The following is a 17813-nucleotide window of genomic DNA, read 5'->3' as shown; positions in this document are numbered from 1 at the left end:
AAGTGGCTCTTTTGCAGCGAACCTCAGCAATTACAACGCAGCCGGTCCCACACATCCCTGCATTCACAATGATTCCTTTTAGTCTGTATTTCAGCGAGTTGCATGTTTTAAGAGTGTGGGAGAGAGAAATAACTTATTGAAAGGCAGTAAGGTCGGCCTGAGTTAGGGCGCTATAGCCCGCTACTCTGCACAGGGGGAAAGGGAAAGAGGAAAAAAGGTGTGATGATGGGTGATAATGGGGAAAGGAAAGAGATATGCGTATATACAATGACTATGTAACATTGTGGTTTCGCTAGAGTCTCGTGTCCAGTCATGTGCTCTTAAGAGAATCTATACCAGCCCTGATAGCAGTTGGTGACTTATGTCTGATCGCACATTGCTGACAAAACACCAGTTTCACTTAGCGTTGCCACACCGATTCCTGCCAACGTTGAAGCAACCATATTTCGTTGCGACACGTAAAGTGGGCGGTCACAAAATAGATGTGCTGTTCTTTCGTACACTTGGAAGCGTTCAGAGTTCGTGCTGTCCGCACAGCGGATGAAGTGTGCATAGCAGCGAGTGAACGTAACGCCCAGATGAATCCGGTGAAGAAAATTGGCGTAGCATCGGTTCATTCTTGCCGGGAGGCCAAGAGTCATTTCAGCATTTGTTTGCCACAGCCGCCTGTATCGATGGTCTGGCTGAGACCAATAACTCGTCGTGCATTCTCGCATGAGCGATCTCAATAAAGAGTTCACGTCACTTCGCGAGTATGGTACTTTCACGTCAATGGGGACGTTGTGCACAGCTGCTGTTGCTTCAGCATCAGCAAGCTCGTTGCCTGCCAATCCACGGTGTCCAATGATTCATTGCATTGTAATTGAGTGACCATTCCTCTGCTAAAGGTCGAATGCTTGAATTATTTCTAAAGCTAGTGTATCATATTGCCTCCTTGAGCAAGAGTCAATGGATTGCAATGCGTATTTGGAGCCAGATAGTATCGCCCATTTACGTGGTGTTTGGACGGACACGAATTGGATAGCTTCCCGCATCGCAACAAGTTCCGCAGCTGTTGAAGACGACTTGAAGACACTCACACTGACGGAGGCACCTAATCGTGAGCGAACCTCAGTGAGTCGACTCACGAGCGAGTTCGCGAAATTATGAGAGCTTCGCGAACTTCGGGTGTCGCTAGAGCCAACGTTTCTCCAAGCGGACTTGTCGCCTTCGCTTGTCCGTTTGTCGAAACGTTAGCTACAGCGACACCCCAAGTCAACGAAATTTTCTTCTCTTCAGTCTCCCATCTTTCCCTGCAGATCGGCCTTTTACAGCGCAGCAGTTATGGTCGAGGTTTACCGCGTATCGTAGATAAAAAGTTATCATCATCATGCACGGCACGCGCTCAATGACTGCCCAAGCATTCGGCAGAGATGGTTAACAAGATGAGCTGAAACATGCGGCCCTTAAAGGGGTGGTGCCATCAAATTACGAGGCTACAACAAGCCTGTTGTGGGTTTGTTCTGCATGCAAGGACACTCCATATGAAGGGTCGGACACAGCAAACGTTTAGAATATTTTTTATTTCACTTCCAAAGTGCACCTAAATGCCCATTCTCCCGGCCGAAACCAATTGCTAGCGCGCCAACACTGACGTAGATCTGTAGGATGGGCAACGAAAATTGTAGTGACGTCACACCAAATCTGCTGTAGGAACGTGAGTGCCCTCCGGAGCTCCGCCACTTCTGCAACGTACGTACCGGCTGTAGTGAACTAGAATATATTCTAGTTCACTATAGTACCGGCAAAGCATCGATTGCTACATCACTCGCCGAGTTTCGATCGCTTCCTGGCTAAGTGCGTCACAGCCTTGTGTGGCCATGTGACCCCACCTCCTACACTTTTACGTCACTGCACAACCTCGACGCCCAGAAACCGAAACCGAAAGTTGTCCACATCAAAAGGCGATATTAAATTATTTAGCGATAATACATGAATCTTGGTGCGTGCATCATGTTTCCTGGAGCTATTGGCCGCGAGATCGAGCGGAGTCGCCGCCTGGCGGCTGCTGGCTGAACCGCGCCTAGTGTGGATTGCTCCATGCGTCGTCTGCTAGCCACGTTGTGTTTGCTTGTGCTCGTACGTCGTGCAGGTGCTCAAAAAGGCAGTTTGTTCCGTTGCGTTAGTGCAACTTTAACCGCACGTACGTATGCCTAACACGTTGATCGGCTATATATGTACTGTAATCATATCAGTGAGTGCACTTGTCGAGAGTGCTGTGTGTGGTCGTCGTACCCTCCGTTCACGAGAGTCATGTCAGTGTAGATGCCGCTCTGTAGTTCTTATCAGCGTGTTTATTTTCAGAGGGCTACAGAAATTCCATCTACCCGGAGTCGTTTAAGATGCACTTAAATGGCACATTACGCATGCCTATTCCACTAAGCCTTCGTAGAACGGGATAGCAACGGCCAGTATTGAGCAGTACTTTTGTTTGGGCTAGTTGTTGCATGATACTGTTTGGAGAGGGTAGCGCAAATACACAAAGACGAAGAAACAGAGTAGACGCCTGTGGCGTCTACTTTTTTTCTTCGTTCTTGTGCCGTTGCGCTGCCCTCTCCAAACAGTATCGAAGCTTTTCAATTGTTGACAAAGGCCGAGCCCCGCAACCATTGTCCCGTCGTGGCAGCAGGGCCTGGCCGTTTATGCGCTGCAGTTTATGTGTGGTAGTGTATTGGATTATACACTTTTCTTCATATCAGACTGAATTCATAAGGCCTGATGTTTTTCAAAAAAGAGAATTATAGAAAATACGGATATTTTTCACGCTTTTCGGACGGTGCACTGAAATTTACCCCGATTATTTTTAAAGAATATTTTTTAAAAAAAAGGAGGACCTGAGCAATGCCGATTTACGGTGCATGCGGGAACAAGGCAGTGATTTTTGCGAGTATACACACGTGACCACCCGCGGTAAGGTCTGCCCACAACAGCAGGCATAGCCTACCGAGCTGCTTCGGTACGATCACGGCCGACAGGAAACCACCCGGCAGGGATAACGTTCGAATTTGTTGGCCCAATAAGGCGTGGCAGAGCCCAGAATGCCTCCCCAGGCGATTACGCCCCCCAGTGAACAACCGGGTGCCGGGTCGGGGGGACGCCTTTCCCTTTTTACCGGTGGGTGTCCGGCGGCAGGATTCGAACCACCTACCTCCCGTAGCCGAGGCGGACACCCTACACACTGGGCCACGGCTACGGTGGAGCGATGCGATCGAAGAATATTACTTCGCTGAAAGTTAACATCATGTCTTTACCTGTTCGTTTCAACGACTTTGACGGTGCATTGCGTTTGCAGGAATGGTTGTTTAGCGCAGCTGCCTGTAACTTTAAACTTGGTGCTGTTTGCTACAACCTATTAGGATCAAGAAAAAAGAAAACAAAAATCATGTCATAGGAATCGGTATAACACGAAAGTGAAACGTGTCTTCACAGACGTAGTTGAGCGTTTGTTGTGCATTCTTTCGCCCCAAGCGCGAAGGAATGAATGCTACAGCATCAAATTGTAATATTACGCGAAGAACGGCAAGCCGCTCGAAACTTTCAATGCACTGCTCAAGCAGAAAGGACGCGCGGAACGAACATACACAGGATGAGCGCGAACTGTCACAGTTGTAACTTACTTCTGTGTGAGCAGCGCGCTCCTTTCGCAAAAGCGGCCGCTGGAGTGAGCGAAGTGACCTTCGTGCTCTCAATGGAAACTTGCAGGCAGAGCGCAGGACGTACAAACCACCGAGATCACGAGATAAGCGCCCGCACGAGCGACCACGCCCCGTCGAGGCGCGCGCTAATCCGCGTGGGGGACGACTTTTCAAGCCCGCTCTTCGAGCCCTTTACGCCATCTCGCTAGTGATAACGAAAACACGTTGTACCGCCGATCTCTGAGTACCGCCACGCCGGATGGTGTACATAAATAGCTCGCCGTTAGCCTAGCAGAGAACATGCCGTCTGTGGCGGAGTCGTTTCACGCTGCACGCTGGCGATCGAGAGGTCGTAAGTTCGACCGTCAATGACGGAACTTTTTCTTATGCTTTTTTCTTTGCCATATGTTAGTCTTTATATTTTACAACGTCATATCCGTGACGGAAATGCGTCAGTGGAGCCGTGGTGGGCCCCGGCATAAAACACTTTCGTGTTAAAAAATTAAAAGCCGAAAGCGTCTCGCTTAGATAAACCGGTTGCACAGTTTTCTCTTTTTTCGCGATATACTTGTTCATTGCTTTCACGGCTGTTGACGTTACATTTGGGGTTTATGTAGCGATTCCGCAAGAGCGAAAAGCGATTCCTCGAAGTATGTATCGCGGTGCATCGCAAAAATTTTGCCGTTCCTACGTGCACCATTGTTTTTTATAACGAGCTTATTCATAATACAGGCATCATGATGTAGAAAGCACAAGGGCGCACATTGTATTCATTACAATTGACCGCGAGGTCGACTTATAGGCGGCAGCGCTGTCGTTCCTTTAGTGTGGATACGTCGCGCGTGCGGCATGTTGAAGTGTGCCGGGCTGCTGTTCCCATATCGAAGTTAAATTTTCCGCTGCCGCTCCCTACACTGTTCCTTCACCGTTTCCGCGCAATCCGCTCATCTGCAGCTGCTGTCACACCTCTGCTTTGACAGCACGATCGCGGCCTGCCACCACCAGTGTGCCATTGGCTAGATTGGAGTTTTCGTGAAGGATTGCGACATAACAGTTATGTTGATATAATGCTCCCAAGACAATAGTACGTACCATGCCTTCCGAGGAGGGCGTGGCGTTAAAAAGATAGAGGAAGATACAAAATAGTGCGTTCAGTGAGAACTTAGACAGGCCGTCGATTAACAGTGGGATGCGTTTTGGGCATAGCGCTGTTATCGATCGCCACTGTCACAGCGGAAATATCTCGAATAGGCTGTTCTCCACGTGCTCGCGAGGTACGCAAGCTTTTGCGGTTGTCTGTTCATTACGTGGAGTTGGAAGAATAATGCAGTGCGCATCGTATTTACACAGGAGTAGTCGACTTGGCGATTACCATTGTTTTGGAGGCAGATGCCTTGGTAAACTTTAGCAGCTAGTGTGTTTAGTCTTTTTAAGGTGTCAGAGGAAGTTTACTATATCGATGGTGCAAAACAACAAAACAGAACGATAACATTAGAAATCGGCGTGCAGATCAGTTTACATTCAAGTATATAGTTGCGGGAAGTGACGGCCTTTTTTATAGCACAGCTGTAGATGAGGCACCTCCGTATTTCGACGGAGGCAAATTGCTGGAGGCCCGTGTACTTAGATTTAGGCGCACGTTAAAGAACACACGGTGGGCAAAATTTCGGGAGCCCTTTACTACGTCTCTCATAATCACATCCGGGTTTTGAGACGTGAAGCACCAACAATTATTGCTAAACGTCACACCTGCTTGATGCTGCGGCGTCCGTCCGCGTATGTTCTCTAACAGAAACGCACGTAACCACCTCCGCGCGAGCAATGACGTCACATAAACATCGTCATGTGACTTACTCAAGGCGTCAGAGATCCCTAACAGCTGTGACGTTAACAAGACGTCAATGTGAAGTCAGATGATGACGCCACTACTTGACATTTTAAGATGACGCCATGAATTGACATATTCGATCGTTCAAAGGTAGGATGATCCCGGAGGAAATGCAGAACCACGTGAGCTGGAGAAAGCTTCGACCCATTACCGAGTTCGAACGCTTCGCTACAATATATATATATATATATATATATATATATATATATATATATATATATATATATATATATATATATATATATATATATATATATATATATATATAGAGAGAGAGAGAGAGAGAGAGAGAACTGCATTTTCTCTCACTTTGACGTGATTCTTTATATTCCTAGAGATGTATGAAATCAACGAAGAATCTGCACAAAGAGATAGTGCAGTCTGGGCAGCCCTATACCGCGCCAACACAGCAACGTTTAATAACATTTTGGAAATTTCACCGCCAAGTTTATAATGTACAGCCACATATAACCTGTTCTTCATCTGAGCATTCCACTTGCAAACTCCACAGTCTCAGCTTGGCGTTGTAAATACGGTGAGTATGAAGAACCTGTTATGGCTCTAGTCCCTTAAATTCTCACTTCTTAAACAAAACATGTCGCTGACAAAGCAAGGTACTTCGCCGAAGTCTTCAGAATAAGCCGAGTGCCAATTTGTTTACTATTCTTTCTTTGTTCTTCTTGTTTTCTTGGATGATCTTTTCAAATAAATTTTCCAGTTGCGAGTCAGCGTTTGTCCTGTCTGAATATTCCTTCTTACACTCTGTCTTTTATAGCTGCACCAAGAATGAATTTCTTTACTGTTAGATCCCTCTAATATAAAGTCTTTCTAAAGAAGAAGACCAAGTTCAGTCGATTATTATTTATGGAAACCACATTGAGCTGCTTGTGTATAGTTATAAGAGAGATTATAAATGACTACGAATTTATATGCTAGGTGTCGTTCCTTGCCCTCCTACTTTTCCCAGCTTGGGTGGGGGGTGGACGGAAAAGCGGTGAAGTGGCCCTTTACTCCTCCCCTCCGGCTACTCCAAGTAAATAGCCTACGTAAGCTGTATAAGCTCAAATTTTCTTTGAAAAAATGTGGGCGATTATAACGTTAAACTGTCCCGCATTGTTTCCTTCCGTATACGCCGTTAGCTGTTAATGATTGATCGAAATTTTGTGGGCCATGCTCACAGCACCGGCTCGTAACATGACGCATGAAATGACGCGTAAGTGATCCACCGCGTAATTACCACATACGTTTGACGACGTTAAAAATAATAAACTATTTTCAATACGGCATATTGTTCCACATTGGTTCTTCGCTATTCGTCAAAAACTTTCAATGTGCCATAAAATCGCCTCCTTGTTACGCGACGTCACAAGTCTGCGAAATCTCGCGGCGTTAAAATCAAGTGTGCACAATAAGCAGCACATTACTCTGCTGAACAATAACTAATTTTTTGGAATAGCCAGACAGTCTCTCATTCCGAACGTAATTCAATAAGGCTGCCCGCCAATCACATTGGCCGCGGCTGCTTAGAGCAGCGGGCGAGATGGATTCATATGTGTATAAGAGATACTTTCAGTTGTACTATAACGACGTTGAGCTGTTTTTGCGCGTATAGAACGCTCTGTGAACTCATCGTTGCGGACAGAGAGGTAGAGAGAGAAATATAAACATTATTAGGAACAGACACAGTCCTTTGCAGGTGGGCAGCCTTCTTAGTCGAGAAAACCGTGGACGCTGATCATCTCCCTGGTGAGTTAGATAGAGCTACAGGGCAAACTTGAAAGCTGGGCTTCTCAATGTGCTCGAGTTCAATGCCTTGTTACAAGCCGCCGCGATCACTGCAGGCTACCATATGATAAGCAACTTGTGAAGCAGGCTAATCGGAGACTAAAGTAGGAATCTTTTTTAGCTCTCCTGGATCAGCACAACTAAAACACTCGACGCTTCTGCACACTCATCAACCAAGAGCATTTGGATATGAAGCAGTGACGATGCTATTCGCTTTGAAAGAAAGAAACTAAATTTGCTGAAAAAGGTGCGCGTTTTATCGGGCTATAAACGTTTACTGGTTCCCGCCCGTATTTGCGTCGCCGATTACGTAAATTTCAGGCCAGTCCGAACAAAATAAAATCATGACAGATTGCTGCAATCTTATAGAGCCCCTGCTGAGCGATAGCCTCCTCTGCAATGCTCGATCGCAAGGCGCGAAAGCGTGGAATAGGCAGCCCGCACTGTAGAGAGCCTCTAGACATACAATGCGTGGTCATGACACACTGAGGACATTCGTCCACTGTCGGAAGGGGGGGGGGGCTCCGCCCCCCTAACATTTTTTAGTGGGGGGCTAGCGCCCCCTTGTCCACCCCCCCCCCCCCCGGTATATACGCCTATGCCCCCCACCTTTAGATTGTGGAACGAATCCTACATTTCTGTGTAGTAAACGCATTCGATCGTTACAGTTTCCATCTATATGCAGCTGCGTGCGCAGCAATGGACAGCATATTGCCAGGCGCTTTCCATGCCTGCGGCCTTTACTCAGAAAATAATATTGCTCATGTTCAACGGTCGGCGCTGGCCGCGCCAGAATGTATCGGGAACCTTCACGATTGCTCTAGAGTATTCTGATAAAACGGCGTGCACAACGCAGGTAGTCGAGTTCGTTCTGGAAGAAACATCACCATCAGCAATAACGCTACAATGTTCGATGACGCATGCTGAAAAAATAAAAGGAACGTGTTTCACCGACCATCAAATTATCGAAATGCGTGCTGGCCGCTTTCATTGTAACTGCGACAGTTACTTGTACTTTGCAGTGTTTCCTTGGCAGGGCACAATCTTGCCCTGACATTAAGTCACGCATCACCAATAGTTCCTCACCGTCACAACCACGTGACAATATCGACAACGCTTACTGTATACCGTTCGCGGGCGGAGGCCTTATAGCATTACGGGTTGAATGCATATCTCAGGCGTTACACAAACCCAACATTACCGGACACTGAACGGGGGACGCCTTACTCTTGCTGAAACCGGTGAGTAGCCGGTCGCCCGGATTGAAACCACCGACCTTGCGTAGCCGAGGCTGGAAGCCCAAACCACTGTACCAAGGTGAAGTCAAGCGATCCAGCAACGTTACTTATAGCTGCCGAAATATCTCGTTTTATCGGCGTGTCTTTATCGCGAAAACAGACGCGTAGCAGTATCTCACCTCAGCAAGACGCTTTGAAGCGTCGTTAGTAGTACACTATTGTGATCCTGAATTGATCGTACGAAACGACTTCAAGTATGATACTCAAAGAGGCTGCGCAAGCCTCGAGAATATTAGATAAGCAAGTGCCTCACCGGAGCCGTTGCGAAAACTCAAGAACTGAAAAGATTACATTGAATCGAAGCATTATTCTTAGAGTGATGTGCTTCACCGTAGCCGTGGCCTAGTGGATAGGGTGCTTGTCTCGGGTACGGAAGGTAGGTGGTTCGAATCCTGCCGCCGGCCACCCACCGGTTAAACGGGAAAGGCGTCCCCCGACCCGGCATCCGGTTGTTCACGGGGTGTATCCATGCCTGGGGAGGTAATCTGGGCTCTGCCACGCTATGGGGTGACTAAGGGTGACATGGAAAACAGAGGAAAGGCAGGGAGGTTAACCAGTTCGAAATATCCGTTATGATAACCTACACTTGGGAAAGGCGGGAGTTACAGTAGCAAAGTGACAGACCAATTTCGAATACTAAGCATGCGGAGCGGTTTACTGTGGGCCGTGCTAGTCTAAAATGCTTTTCGTGTGGCTCTTCCGGCTGCTGTGCGCAGACCTTACCGTGCAGGATGACATGTGTGTATTTACGAATATGTAATGGCGTTGTGCGCCTTCAGGTAGCAGTTGTCAGCCTGTTCCCTCTGTGTCTTCGTGTTTCCTATGCATTTAAACCAAATAAATAAATAAACCGCCAGACAATGAAGCCAAGGAAAGTATCGGGGACATTCATGACATATGTTTCACACATCGGCAGAACCCAGGTCCTCCTTTTATATAACCGTTATTTTTTTGAAGGTGTTTGGGATACATATCTGTGGCGGAGTCGCAAAATTGTGCGAATTGTTCTTATTTGCCATTCAGTTGCTGCTTTTATTAGCCTTCCTTTTGTTGCGCACAGTGCATATTCGAGAGAAGTCTTTATTGTATTCCACTGTAACGCGTGAATTGCAGAGCGTAAACGTGGAGGCCGATCAAGGTACTATTAGTCAGGGAAAACGTAGCAAGGACAACAAAGGTCATTTATATGCAAACGAACTACGTTCCAATAAAGTTTACAACAATGTCTAAACGGATATGTATTCCAGGGTATATACCATGGGGATGTGCCATGCCAACTTCGCCACGACCCTGTGGAAGATCTTATTTTGGCATCTAAGACTAATGTCACTCAGACATACCTGACAAAAGTATCGCTTAGAGCCTAGCTCGAACCGGCATTCAACCTAAACCTACAGAGCTGGCCTTCACTGATATTCAATCTCGCAAAAATTATACGCAGAAGTGGCTCTTTTGCAGCGAACCTCAGCAATTACAACGCTGCCGGTCCCACACATCCCTGCATTCACAATGATTCCTTTTAGTCATTATTTCAGTGAGTTGCATGTTTTAAGAGTGTGGGAGAGAGAGGTAACTTATTGAAAGGCAGTAAGGTCGGCCTGAGTTAGGGCGCTATACATGCCTTGCACCTACGTCACGGCCAGGAATTCTGGGATACCACTGCGCCATCATGGGGGACCGTCCGTGGCAGTGAACGCACGGAAGCGTTTCTGCGATCGCTCGTCATGGGGCTGTGCGCTGTATTTGGGTGCTCTAACCGCAGCAAAACGAAGAAGAGAGGGAAGTTTGCGAACGTGACTCTCTTCCGCCTACCAAAGGTCGTCCACAATCAGTGCGACCGCACGAGAACGCTAAGCGCGAAGCGGCGCAATTTGTGGCTGGCACGTATCAGGCGCGCGGATCTGAACAGCGACCGTGCCGAAATCCGAGTTTGCGGGGCCCACTTCGCATCAGGTGAGCTCGAAAACCTTTTTTAATAAATCGAAATGCTGGGACACCACGAAAAAACGGAACAAATTGCATTTGCAGGCAGACCATCTCAGCTGTGGGACGAGACGAATCCCGATTGGGCACCGACGCTTCTGCTCGGATACAGCGCGCGTCACGAAGACCGTGCGCGCTACGACCGCGTGAAAAGACGGCGCCTACAAAAAGATCGGGCTGATGCGGCGGCGGCAGTCGTGGAGTCGATCGGCAACGGGATCGGCGACACAGGCTGCCCTCGCGAGATGAAGAAAGCGACGAAAGCCGCACAGACGAAAACGAGCCTGGCCAGCCCCCGCGAGAAGACGAAAGCCGCATGGACAAAAATGAGCCTGGTTTGTAGCCTTTCTGAAAATTTCGTGAGCTTGAGAGCTTCATTAACTTTTTTGAGTAGCGCGCTCCGCTTGTCAAAGAGGAGCAATGCGTTTACGAGGTATCCTTTCATAAAAAGTGCTGTGACCTTTGCTTTGTTTTTTCTCAGGAGTTGCTGCACAGACGGACCTAACTTTTGTGGGCCTCCAAGCTTTGGAATCGCAGTGCCTTACACTCAACGATGGCCTGTACACTGCTCGCTGCGAAAACGAACAGTTGCAGCTGTCAAAAGCTGCATTTCAAAGATGTGAGGCAAAGGTTGTTTTTTACACAGGAATGCACAACTTTACACAGTTAAACAGCTTGTTTGAAGTCCTTGGGGCCTATGTGTCACACAATGTAAAAATTCATTTTCGAAGTTTCAGGAGTTAATTTTGTTTTTAATGAGGCTGAAGCTGAATCTGCACAATGTTGACTTGGGCTTCAGATTTTGGGTCTCAGAAGCTACTGTGTCTAGAATTTTTCATAAGTGGCTGCACTGTGCTCACTATCGACTGCAGGCACAAATTGTATGGCCTGAGCGAACACCACTGCATCGTACAATGCCACAGGCATTTTACAATGCATTTGGTACTGATGTGGTAGTCATTATTGATTGTTTTGAACTCAGGATTGAGCGGCCGTCGTCATTTCTGCCAAGAAGCGAAACGTGGTCCCAATACAAGGGTAGCAACACAGCCAAATTCTTAATTGGCATTGCCCCAACAGGTGCTGTTACCTTTATATATGAAGGGTGGGGAGGAAGGGTCAGTGACAGGCACATCACCGAGCACTGCGGTCTCTTGGACAACTTACTGCCTGGTGATGTGGTTCTCGCTGGTCGAGGGTTTAACATATCGGAAAGTGTTGGATTTTACTGTGCAAGGCTCCACATTCCAGCTTTTACCAGAGGTAAAAAACAGCTTTCAGTTGAAGAGGTGAAAAGCACAAGAAAACTAGCCAATGTGCGGATCCATGTCGAGAGGGTCATCGGCCTAATTAGAAACAAATTTGTCATTCTGAAGTCTATACTACCCATTGATTATGTTACCTGCAAACCTGGACACAAATTAGCACCAATAGATAAAATTGTCACTGTGTGCTGTGCTCTTTCAAACCTTTGTCCATCCATTGTTGCAGAACTAGAGGAAGCCAATGACAGCCCTTAAAAGATTTTCAGACCACTGTGCATGCTATTAGAGCAAAAGTGTTTCAAAACTGGCATGGCTGTCACTTGGAAACAAGCATCGACGGCCCAGCGAACATGGGAATCATATGTAGTACTTCAATTTGCCTAAACTTTGTGCTTCTGGCTGCAAACGTAACTGCAGCTTGTTAAATTGGTTCTTAAAAAAGCAAATATTTCCCCATACGCATGATAATACGCAAGAATATGCCAACAAGAAATCAAAGCCCTGTAGTAATTGGAAAGCAAGAGGCTCAGTAGTGCGACTTGCGTCTCTGTAATAAAATATACAGAAGTCGAAAAGGCTTTTTTACTATTCACGATTCCCATAGTAGATCAGCGACAATTCATTTCACAGGTCACTTTTGTGGTATCTGTGTTCAGTTTTTTAGAAAGTCAGAGCTTGATTGCATTAAGAATTTGGCACATCTCCATGAGCTCACTTTATGTGAAAGCTTTTTCATTCCTTTTTGTGCATTCTATCACAGCCCCATATGGCTTGTGTAACATCATATGCAAAGAAACCCTTTTTTGGTTTTATAAGAAGTTGTTATAAAACAAGTATAACAAATGTTATTGTTTAACCACATTGCTTCCTGTGTGACAAGCTAGCCAGCTCTAGCTTTCATATTAATGTTAATATTGCTGCTTGTAACTCACTCGTGAATAGTGGCACACCAGGAGAGGGTGTAACATTGTCTGAACATACATACATGCATGCATATTCTTTATACTGGTGCTGAAGGTTTTGAACAATATGACCGAGTAAAATTTGTGAACAAATACTGTTCGAATAGCAGCACTGCCATTTGTCAACTCTCCATCTGTTGTTTCATCCAATCCTTCCTTGTTCTTTAGTGCGACACGTTTTATTGCTCTGCAGCAATCATTTATTTATATTTTGTAATGCACCAAAACTCTCACTTCATCCAGATTATATCAGCAACGTTATGTCAAGCTCTGTTTAGCCCCATTCTGACCTATTCTGTTGTCATGTGTTTTGTACAGCTGCAAGAAAGAATGATGTAGCACAACTGACTGATGACTGCAGTGGTGAAATTGCAATATGCAGCACTCATGCTTATGACACGACATAGCTTTTGAAATGTGGACCTTAAGATGGACCACTTAGTGCTGGCCACCTCTGCTGTGAAACATGGGAAATGCCTGGCACTGTACAGTCGCGCTCAATATGACTTGCAACACGGCAGCGCGTGGCCTCATGAGTTCCAAGATTGCGCATGGCTTCAACTTGTTTTCATTTGAACAACTAAATGATATTTCCTCATTTGTGATCATCCCCAAGTAAGAAAACGGCGTTTACTTGTGGAAATAAGAGCTAGTGGAAGCTATGCGCAGGTTTTGAACTCTTAAGGCCAGGCGCTCCCGTGTTGCAAGTCATATTGAGCGCAACTGTACACTGTTAGTATGCTGGGGAATAGCACAGCATGTCGTGATTTTGCAGCTTCGCTCATCAGTGACTTTTGCGAATCTTGTTTGCTTCAAGTCATCACATTATGTACTCTCTTTTTATCAGATTGATATGTTGAAAAATAAACTGTGCAGTGTTTGAAGCAGCAAGATACATGGTATCCATAGTGCATAAAGAAACTGGCCCAAGCATAAGTCCTTAGCAAGGAAGATAACACAAATCACACAAGTGTTTGCTGTTGTACACTAGCTTACTAGTGTGCTTTATTTCTACATTCTGCTGCTTAATCACAAAACAGATTGCCAGTAAAGCTTTACAGGCTTAAAAAATGCCCACCATCCAAGATTGCAGCGTACAAGAAAAGAAAAGCAACACTACAGCAGTGGATAAGAAGCATATGTGGATCCACAAAAAATAGATAACTACACATTCCAAAGAACAAATTTACAGCTATGCATAGAAGTCGGTATTTAATAAAAAAAACAGATGTACAGTTTGTTGTGATAGCGCTTAGTCAGACGAATACGTTCTAATTTGCAGGTGCATATCAATTCGAACACGAATGCAAGCGTCATGCTTACGACTAATATTTAAAATTACTTTCCTTCGTTCTTGCACATCGGGCAATACCATTTCTTGGTCTTTGGCGCACGAGTTAGTTGAACGCAAGAAAAATGGAACCATTTGTGTACACACTGCACGTTGTCACACGCAATCATTTTCCCAGTTTCTGGCCCGTTGCAGAAGCAGAATGTATCTTGCGTGTTGTTCTGCTGTCGTGTAAAGTATTTGCTAAATAGTTCTGGAAGCACTCCTTGGCAAAAAACTTTCTCGCACAGGAAAACATCTCGTTGCAAAACTGTGTGTCCCGCCTTATTCGCTCTACGTGCAGCAGATGTGGTGCCCAAACAACGAAGTCACAGTAATCGACATTACATATAGCCATTTGTGTCTGCACCTGGTAATAGTATGCATGAGATTTTTGCAATTCCATTACACCATTCACTTCAGTTAAACAGGTGTTAGCAGAATTAAAATCTTTGGCATTGCAAAGCAGGTACGGGCATTTGAATTCTGCCACTCCCTTACCACAACAAGTGCACGAAACAAGCGCATCTGGCGTGGCTCCAACAAACGGATGCTCAGTGCTCAGGTGTAGCCCAGACCTCTGGCACGTGAAATGCTTGTGCTTAGAGCTCACCTTAGCTTGATAAGCCCTGAGGGCATCTTGTTCATGGTTAATGCCCCACATCACAGCTGGCGTTCTGAGGCTTTGTTTTTCAGGGTAGCACACAATTTTCAGCAAAGACACGTTGGGTTTGTCTACATTCGTGTGACATACCCTTCTCATGACTGAGGCAGTCACTCTGCCGGCCCTTATTGCAAATCAGTTCTGCGGAATCCCGCAAGGTGGCGGAAGGGTTAAGAAAGGGAAAATAGACAACCACCCGACAACCACCCTGGTGGCTTCGTGCTACAAACGGGTGGTTGTCTATTTTCCCTTTCTTTTCTGCCGGCCCTGTGCAGAAACCACTGCTGAGAACGGCTCTGCTGTTTTGTGGAAGCTTCCACACGTTTTACAGTGTCGTCGCTCAACACATATGCCGAAAGAAAGCTCTCTGCCTTCTGTGTAAGTGTCTCATAAGTGCAGGCTGCATAGTTCTCGCTAAATAAACTTCTCAAGTCTGCCTTCTGTGTTGCTTCTGGTTGTTTGAATGCCTCACAATACTCAGGTAATATAGAGAATATTACAGGCACTATTCCCGATTTCTTGATAGAAGAGTAGAAGTTGCGCAGCTCTTCTGGCGAGGGTGATGGGATGTCAATTATTTCCTTACTCTTCTGGTCATCAGCTCGGCTGCCATCTAAAAGCCTTTTTTTTCCTTTAGAAGATGTAAAATCGATGTCTTTAAGGCGTTTGAACTGCACCTTTTCAACATGTGCGGGCAGCCATGCATTCTCTTTTCCAGTACATGTAACATCATTCTTCATTTTCACACCAGTGTCCACGGCAAAGAGACATGCTCCAATGTGTGAGCATGCTTCGCCTACCCCTGCCATGCAGGTGCAGTGGGCGGTGAGAACAATGCCATCGGCCTTGCATAGCACCCACACCTTCAGTGGATGCTCTCCTAATCTCTGAGAATGGTTTACCTGCAATGATAGTAAGAAGATTATCAGTTTCTACGTACACAGAGAACACACTTTGTATCAAGAAGTTAGTACACAATATTTGGGATAATGACGACTTTTAGGTCTGCTACATGGCACCTGAGGTACTACTAGTATGAGAGCAAGGAGGTTAATCTACTAGCCTCATTCACATTGTCATGCCATAGCGCCCTCGCACAGAAACAGTTAGTAAATGGTACGTTGTCTTTCGCATGAAGACATAACTCAGCAGCAGTGTGCGAAAGCACAGGTCATTCACCAATTCGCGAACAAAAAACACTTAACGTGACTGCCACAAAGGGTCAAGAAGACAGTAACACAAGGTGTGATGACCGCAAGAAGGAGCACTAACAGTGGATGCTACAGAATTTTCGACAGATTGTGCCCACTGCAGCACTCGGGCGGGTGAAACTTTCTTTGATTTCTATGATTGATTGCGTTTAACAGCTCAAAGTAGCATTAAGGAGGTAGTGAAAAACGCTGACGGGTGGGGCTCCTGATCAGGTTTGACGACACTGACTTCTTTAACGCGTACGCAAAACTCGAACATTCCAGCATTTCTGCGTTTCCGCCCAATCAAAATGCGGTCGTCGCAACTACGGTTCGAAATCCGTATCTCGCGTTTGCAGCAGCAGAACACCAGAACCATCGAGCAATCGCGGCCGGTCATGCAACCTCTTGTAGCTTAGCATTTAGGATTGTTTACGCGTAATGTGTAGGCGTTGCACTTACCTCCCCGAGCAGGACCACTTTTCCTTCCTGAAGCCGCTTCGTCGACAAGCTCTTCACCCAGCCGCTTGTAAAATAATTATGTGCCTCAAGGGACTTGAAGGCTTTCATTTCCTGAAGAGTCGCGAAGCTCGAGGAGTACACTAGATAGTTCACGATATCTCCGTGCGTTACTTCAGGCAGCGTGTTGACGTCCGTCGTCGTGTCGGCGTGCGGTCGCAGCGTGTACGGATCGATGCCGTCGCACATTTGCACCTTTTCTTCGTATCGAATGCGCGCCGATCCAATTAAGGCACTGTAGTACGACGACATAAGAGGCCCTCCGCTTGCAGCGGACAACATTGCGCCAAGAAAGTCACTAGAACTCCCCCAAAACTTCGATTTGACGAACGTGTTGACAGCACCGTGCAAAACGCGGCGACAGAGGGTCCCCCAAGATGGTCGCCGCTTCAACAGAGGGACGGAAGTGACGTCACATGCAAGGCATGTATAGCCCGCTACTCTGCACAGGGGGAAAGGGAAAGAGGAAGAAAGGTGTGATGATGGGTGATAATGGGGAAAGGAAAGAGATATGCGTATATACAATGACTATGTAACATTGTGGTTTCGCTAGACTCTCGTGTCTAGTTCTGTGCTCTTAAGAGAATCTATGCCAGCCCTGATAGCAGTTGGTGACTTTGTGTGATCGCACATTGCTGACAAAACACCAGTTTCACTTAGCGTTGCCACACCGATTCCTGCCATCGTTGAAGCAACCATATTTCGTTGCGACACGTAAAGTGGGCGGTCACAAAATAGATGTGCTGTTCTTTCGTACACTTGCAAGCGTTCAGAGTTCGTGCTGTCCGCACAGCTAGGATTTGCCTAATTTCTGGGACACATCCGCGCACACTGTACATACGAGAGCGCAAGCATAGCCATATGTATTGTACAGAATAGCAAATGGTGGGAAAGAGACAGGTGAGAGGGTGAAAGCTTAGGCAAGCCAAGGCCAGCTATGTGTCCGCCAACTCTGCTGTGACCCAGCCTTGCGTGACTTAGTGCAAGCTGCGCTAAATTTTATAAATTTGCTAACTTATGTTTCTCATTTCCGTGGGAATTTGAGTCAAATTTTACTTTACCTAAAACTTATTTTAATCGACCCAGTCGTCTTGAAACACTGAAAGCTCTGAATTACTCTTAGCGTGCGTAACTGCTCGTAACCGATGTCCGGCGCCATTTCTTGTGTGTGTCTATGGATGCTACAGCTCGTTAACCGTACTCTGGGAAACAGTAATTACGCCTCTGTAGTTTGATTAGTTTCTGAAGCTACGAG

Source organism: Rhipicephalus sanguineus, chromosome 7, assembly GCF_013339695.2.
Source record: "Rhipicephalus sanguineus isolate Rsan-2018 chromosome 7, BIME_Rsan_1.4, whole genome shotgun sequence".
NCBI classification, from domain to species: Eukaryota; Metazoa; Arthropoda; class Arachnida; order Ixodida; family Ixodidae; genus Rhipicephalus; species Rhipicephalus sanguineus.
The sequence above is the reverse complement of the archived record's forward strand: the minus strand, read 5'-3'. Positions refer to the sequence as shown.